Source organism: Nipponia nippon, unplaced genomic scaffold (genome assembly GCF_047370975.1).
Source record: "Nipponia nippon isolate SJK-2023a ecotype South Korea unplaced genomic scaffold, ASM4737097v1 scaffold_10, whole genome shotgun sequence".
NCBI lineage: Eukaryota > Metazoa > Chordata > Aves > Pelecaniformes > Threskiornithidae > Nipponia > Nipponia nippon.
The window spans coordinates 24,085,274-24,092,144 of NW_028262291.1; positions in this window are offsets into that span (position 1 = coordinate 24,085,274).

The window sequence follows — 6,871 nt, forward strand, 5'->3', positions numbered from 1 at the left end:
TAAATTAAACAGAAAGTAGCTAATGGAGATTCTTGTGAAAGAGAATGTAATTAACATGTTCTATCAAACTTCAGCTCTTTGAGCTGTTAAAGAAATGGATAAACAGATTTTATCTAAACTCAGTAACAATGTGTATGAGACAAAAAAGAACCATGTAGGCAACATTAAGGCACTTATAGTTCAGAACACGAAAATTAAACATTGAGAATTTGAGGTTTGATTTCATTGTAATAAAAAAAGTTCTTTTGCGTGTTTGTTCTAATATAAGCTTATGAACTGAACGTTTATGGTCTATAGCCTCCTCTGAGGCTGGAAGAAAATATTAGCATGCAAATATAGTTAAAATGACTGCATGTTTTAAGGTTTGCCTGTGCCTCTCCCTCTCTGTGCCTCTCCTTGTCTTTCTCATGTTTAGAAACAATAAAAACATCCACATAGGTGGCCCTATTTGCCTCTTCTCCTTACCACTAAAATAGTTGAATACATTCTTTACAATTTCCACCTAAGTAAATTTTGTCCTAGATTTTCTAGCTTCTTTAAATTGGACTCAACTAAAACTACCTGCATAAAGCCTTCTAGTTAAATTTCTGCGTACTCATTGCAGTAGGCTTGACCCCTGTCTAGTTCCCATTCTTTGTCCTTTCCTAATTCTGCCTGTTCCGTTCTCTTTACAGCTGCTGGATATTCTGCCCCGGCTGCTGTGTACTCTTCTCTGGCTTTCTCTCCGATTCTACTGGAATGCACTAATGTTCATCATCTCTTTTCTGCCTGTGCTGGGTCTTGCTGAGATGAAGTTATGAAGTCCACTTTCTTCACAGCAGCGTGTATGGTACTGTGCTCTGCATTTATGGCTAAAACATGGTTGATAACACACCACTACACTGCTGAGCAGTGCTGGTACGGCAGCAGTGCCTTCTGTTTCTCTCTTCACCACTCCTGCCTCACCAGAGCAAGCAGGCTGGGGGTGGGCATGAAGTTGGGAGAGGACACAGCTGGGAAAGCTGACCCCAACTGACCAAAGGGATATCCCATACCATATGACAATGTGCTCAGCAGTAAAAGCTGGGGGGAAGAAGAAGGAAGGGAGGGACATTCGTGGTTATGGCATTTGTCTTCCCAAGCAGCCATTAAGCATGCTGAGGCCCTGGTTCCCAGGAAGCAGCTGGACATCTGCCTGCTGATGGCAAGTACTGAATGAATTCCTTATTCTTCTTCACTTGCACACACAGCTTTTGCTTTTCTTATTAAACTGTCATTGTCTCAACCCACAAGTCTTTTTGCCTTCCTTCAATTTTCATTTCTTTCCATCTCCCAGGATAGAGGAATGAGCAAAAGGCAGGGTGGCAGTTTAGCTGTTGGCCGGGGTCAACCCACCACATGGTCTATTGTTTTTCCAGTCTGGATTTGTGTCATCTATTGACACAAATTTGTCTTCTGTTTCTATATGAGTTACTTCCAAATGTCTCAGTCTCATCTTTTCTGTCAAAAAAATCTCGACTGTAATTGTAATTTTTCCTCATGGATGTCTATTTGAATACAGCTAAAACAATTCTCTGACTCCTCCCTTCCATGAAACATTACTTATTACCATCTTCCTTGATAGCTGTGAATACCTGTGATATTCTGCCTGTCCCTCAGATACATAAGAACATCATCTTTGACTCTCTATGGTGCTTCATGGATAAGCTATGCCAAAATCCTGAAAATTGTTTTTCTGTAAGAGTAACAAAACATAACCCGTTTTATCCATTACAACATCCATCCAAGTTATTATTACACTTCAGCTACCATCACATCCTTTCTCCGGACAAATTCTGCCTTGACCCAGTTGTATCCATGTTGATGCAAGGACCATTTTCCAAGAAAATTTAGTGGCCACTGTTTAAACAACTACAGTCTAATCTATCCAAAATACATAATTAGACAGATTATCAGAACTATAATAGACGCGCAGTTAAGACCTTCATTCAGCAAAGTACATGTAGTCAAAAAAGTATTTAAGCATATGCTTAACCAGATGGCAAGATAGCATTTAATGAACTACTGAAGCATAAACAGGGCCTAATGAGAGACTATTTTCATGACATTTCTTCAGCTGCCTTTAACGCACATTTTCATAACTAATGAATCAGACAGCTATTATCAGTTATTGTGATTTTCTGGAAAGATTGCAAGATTTTAAAAAATGTCTTGCATCTTCTTCATGGTTTATTGTGGTATGGCAGCACCAAGTACAACTCTAGGCCCATTAAGTTACGTGTTACGTGCGGTGAGATAGATCAAGCAGCCTATTCAGCGTGATGAATACATGGGAGTGCAGCAGATAACTTTGACAGGGAAGCTGGTTTACATAAGATTACTAGAGCTGGTTGAACACTGCAAAACAGTGTCTATGAATATTTATTTAACACTGAATTGCTATTTGGTTCAACCACATTCCTTCTTGTTAAGACCTATTCATGTACATTTGTGCAGGGAAGCTTTAATTCTCATAAATCCTGATGATAGTTGTCCAGTCAGTATATCAGGTCTTATATTCATAGGTGACCAAAAGCATCTGCGTAAGAAAAATTCTCTTTATTAAAAATACTCCATTATCTGTACAACTATAGTATAGTCTATTAAAAATACTCCATTATCTGTACAACTATAGTATATCTAGAAGATGCAGGAAAGAGCCCACAATCTTTAACATTTAAATAGCATTTCTAGAAAAGCATATATGTCACATGTCTAAGTTCCAGATAACAGATGATCTGAATCTCCACTTACTTACAGTTTGACAATACTTCCAGACATGTAGAAGAGCTGTGAAACAGCTTACTATGGAAATAACTTATACCTTAAATTTGTCTTCCTTTTTTACAAGCATAAACTGCTACATCAGCTGAAACTAGTGAATAAGTATGTTCTCAAAGAAGAGCAAAAAAAGTGCTTAATTCATGTTGAATATTCACTATCACTATTTAGTTAGCTCCTATCTGTAAGATATTAGTCTAACCCCTTTTCAGTACCCACCACTTGGTCTTGTCTATTGCAAACCATTATGGAGACACAATACTAGCAATAATGGAAAAAAGCAAGCTCATATATAATGTGACACATGTAGTCTACACTAGGTATATTTCCTGACTACAGTGAATTTCCATTGCTGTTAAATACAATAAAAATTTAAATACAGAAGATACTCAGCACTTTTCTGAATCGAAGGAACAGAAAAGGGAAAGAAATGGATTACCTGTAAAAGTCCTACTTAATCTGATTGTCTCACATTATCTTTGCTTTTCTTTAGATATGTAAATGGGTTAAGACTTGAAAAATCATTTAGAATTAGCAGGAAATGCATCTGTGCCTTGAGAGAAGAATAGGGCCCTACTGTTTATAATTGATCCATTAACAATGCATACAATATTGTGGGCAGATCTTTAATTGCACTAGGTTTTGATGAGAGTCTGTGTCACCATTTCTCACAGTGTTTACGCTTTTTTCTTCAGATGACAATTTTATGGTGTGCTTAGGTGTGTATTATGCACTTGTGGAAGGACATTTCAGGCACAGAATGACATTCTCTTCTATCACATCTGTATTCTTTAAACTAGAATATAGAGGACTTCTACTTCCTATTCTTCCTATTTCTAGGAGCCTGCTCTGCCCTGTCAGGGTATTCACACTTCTGAGGTGGACCCTCAGGGTCCCCATATAATGCATGGAGTGACTTAATTGGGAAAAAAAAACAAACAAACAAACAAAAAAAAAGGATTTCTACAAGCCTGGAAGTCACAGGAACAGTTCCCTAGCACAAAATGCCAATGAGAAGGACAGTGCTTTGCCTCACTTTTTCAATCACTGAGGTACCTTCTGCCAGTTAGTACTCTTGGTCATGTCTTTTTACTGGAGCTAGAAATCTAAGTTATGCCTATATAAAGACTGCGATACTGCTGCTTCCTAAATGGTCAAGTAAGTCAGAGTATTAGCAGACTGAGGGATAAACCTTTACGCTTACTGAGATGTGTTCACTTCCATTGAAACTCTTCCACTTTCTAAAAAATATTTAAATATTCATTGAGCCAAGGAGAATGTAGAAATGACTGCATAGCCAATGAAGCAGCATACTTTGTTGGAAGACTGTCATTGTGCTCCCTGCATCAGTGAATATCTAAGTACAACATAATCCCTGTGCTGTTTGCCTTTTTTTTTTTTCACAGCTGAACTTTTATTACAATTAAAGAACTTTCTTTTTCTCATTTACAACCCAAATGGACCATCCCAGGACTTTTCCATTTATTCCTGGTAAGTACAAAACTCCTCAGGGTTAGTTGCACTACTCAGCAACTTTCCAGAATAAGAAACACAGAACAAGCTATTTCTAAGACAAAACCAATTTTTATTAGTTATTTTTACAGAATAATTTTCCAGATGTTATGAAGACCACAATCCTAGACTAAACACCTATTGCAGAACATCCAAAGGTTCATTCTGAGTCACAAATCAAATATTTATAGTTAAGGTACATTAATTTTCTAAATTGTGTCTGCTAATACAGGTCACATGCAGCTACCATGGCTCTCACATTCTGAAAGAGTAAATACACAGAGAGACAAAAGAGTCCACATTTTAATTTCAGGAAGTCAGCTGAACTAGCAATTAAAAATCAATACTTGAACAACTTTTACATAATTCTTCCTTAATACAAACACCCATTTTACTTAAGAAATAGTTTTGTGTGAGCAGAAATGAGGAAAAGACAGGAGTTTGGCCACATGTTTTCACCTACTGTGTAAGAAACAGAAACATTAACAAATAACCATATATGGGAGAATGTTACCTGCATGTGGTTACACACTGTTCCAGTGGCTGAAACAAGAAAGTAACCTATACTTTCTGAATCTAGTGACTCTTTTAACTTCATACCAGATAGTTAGTTTCTTCCTTAAAAGCCTTATCAAAGTAAGTCCCTTCCTAGCTTAAGAGTGTTAGATGTGGCTTTTCCCAGGATCTTTTAATAGGACAGTTGGTAATGGCAAAGAGGTCTAGCATTCAGCAATGGAGGTTTAATCTTTAATGTCAATATTAAATACGAAAGATAACACCAGATAATCAGATGAGTGACCCAGAACTAGTTGGTTCTACATTACTCTGGAAGATCTGGATGGCTTACAAAGAGCAAGGGTTGTTTCCTCAGGCTTGCAACTTGTATGGCTAGTGAATCTGCTCATGATCACAGTTTCAGGATGACATTTAGTATAAAGTATAAATACACCCATCAATAGTAGTTCCATCCTTTCAAAAATGGTTTATGTCTGAAATAAACCACTTGCTAGCTGTTCAGAACTGCACAGAGGGGAAATGGTCTCTTTTCTATTGTCGAGATGGCTTCAAACCTGAAAAATTACCTATCTCTTCCTGAATACATACTGTGTTCACATGATGAAAAATTTTCTTCCAATAATATCCATGCATGAATTACTCTGAACTTCAGCCATGGCATGCTGTATTTGAAAAGCACAAGGTTTTCTGTTATGCTAGGAAGAAGATCATCGTTGTACAAAGAACTAGCACAAAGCAAAGAACTGAATTCCACTCACAGGTAATAGTGATGATTTCAGGCAGACATCATTACTTATTATTCCCTGTGAAACTTCTGAATCACATTGATTCTAGTGCTTTCTCAGGGTGCACAGAATTATACTCTGCTCTTCTCTAGAGTTACAGACTGACTTCCTTTCCTTTGGTTATTTGCAGCAAAACTTTATTTTAAAAGATAATTTACCCTTTATTTTATCACCTGGAATGAGCATGTACATATTTTATGTGAGGAAAAAAAGAAAGTACAAATATCATCAATCAGTTTTCCAAAGTGATATTCTACTCTGCCCGAGCACAGTAGTAAGTGGCAAAATATTCATTGATTGCAGTGACGTCAGAATTCCCATCCTCTCCCTTCAATTTGTGTGAAGTGAGAATTTTTTCCTTGAAAACATTCAGAAATTCATTTTGTCTTGCTTCAGATAAAGAACCAAAACACATCACTAAAACTTGAGGCAGAGATACATTTTTTCTGGAAAAAAAGTAAAAGTAAAAGTGGAATGACCCTTATGTGACCAATGCTACAGTGATTTGATATTAAAATAGTTTGATCTCAGTGGCAGTTTTGCCTGCTTAAGGCAAGAAGTCTGTAAGATTGTGTTTTGTATCTATTAATCTCCGATCATATATTTTAATTTTGGGCTTAGATATTTTTCTTGTCTCTTTTATTATCTTTTTCTTTCTCAAAGGTTTCCATACATCTATAAAATGAAATACTTGTGTTTGTCATTTCACATAGCCATCAACAAACACCTGAAAGAAGCAGAAATTTTTGTGCATCTTATGTAGACATGTATGATAAAAGGGAAAAGGAGTACTGCCATGGCAATTCAGTGCCTTCAAAATCTACTGTTTGTCCTGTGTGAAGAAACTCATGATTGTTTGACTTCCTGTGAAAGATTTTACAGACTGAAGCAGCAATGATACAGCCTGCTACATTCTGGGCTCCAGACCCAAGAGGGTTATTGTTGGCTGAGATGAGGTTCGAAGATGTTCTTCTCTGCAAAATATTCCAAAGGGGATTATTGTTGGCTGAGATAAACCTGGAAATGCTGTCTACAAAAGACTTATCCAATATGACTTGACAAATGTCTTAAGGTTTCAAATGCTAATAGTCTAAAAACATTGAAATTAATTATTACTGAAGGATGAAATTTCAATTATTTGGGTCATTGATGGGTTTTTGTGACATCTAAGTCATTCAAGAGTAGTGATTCTACAGGAACAAAAATTTTATGACAGGAATATAAAATAATATTCCTGATGAGGAAATATAAAATAACCC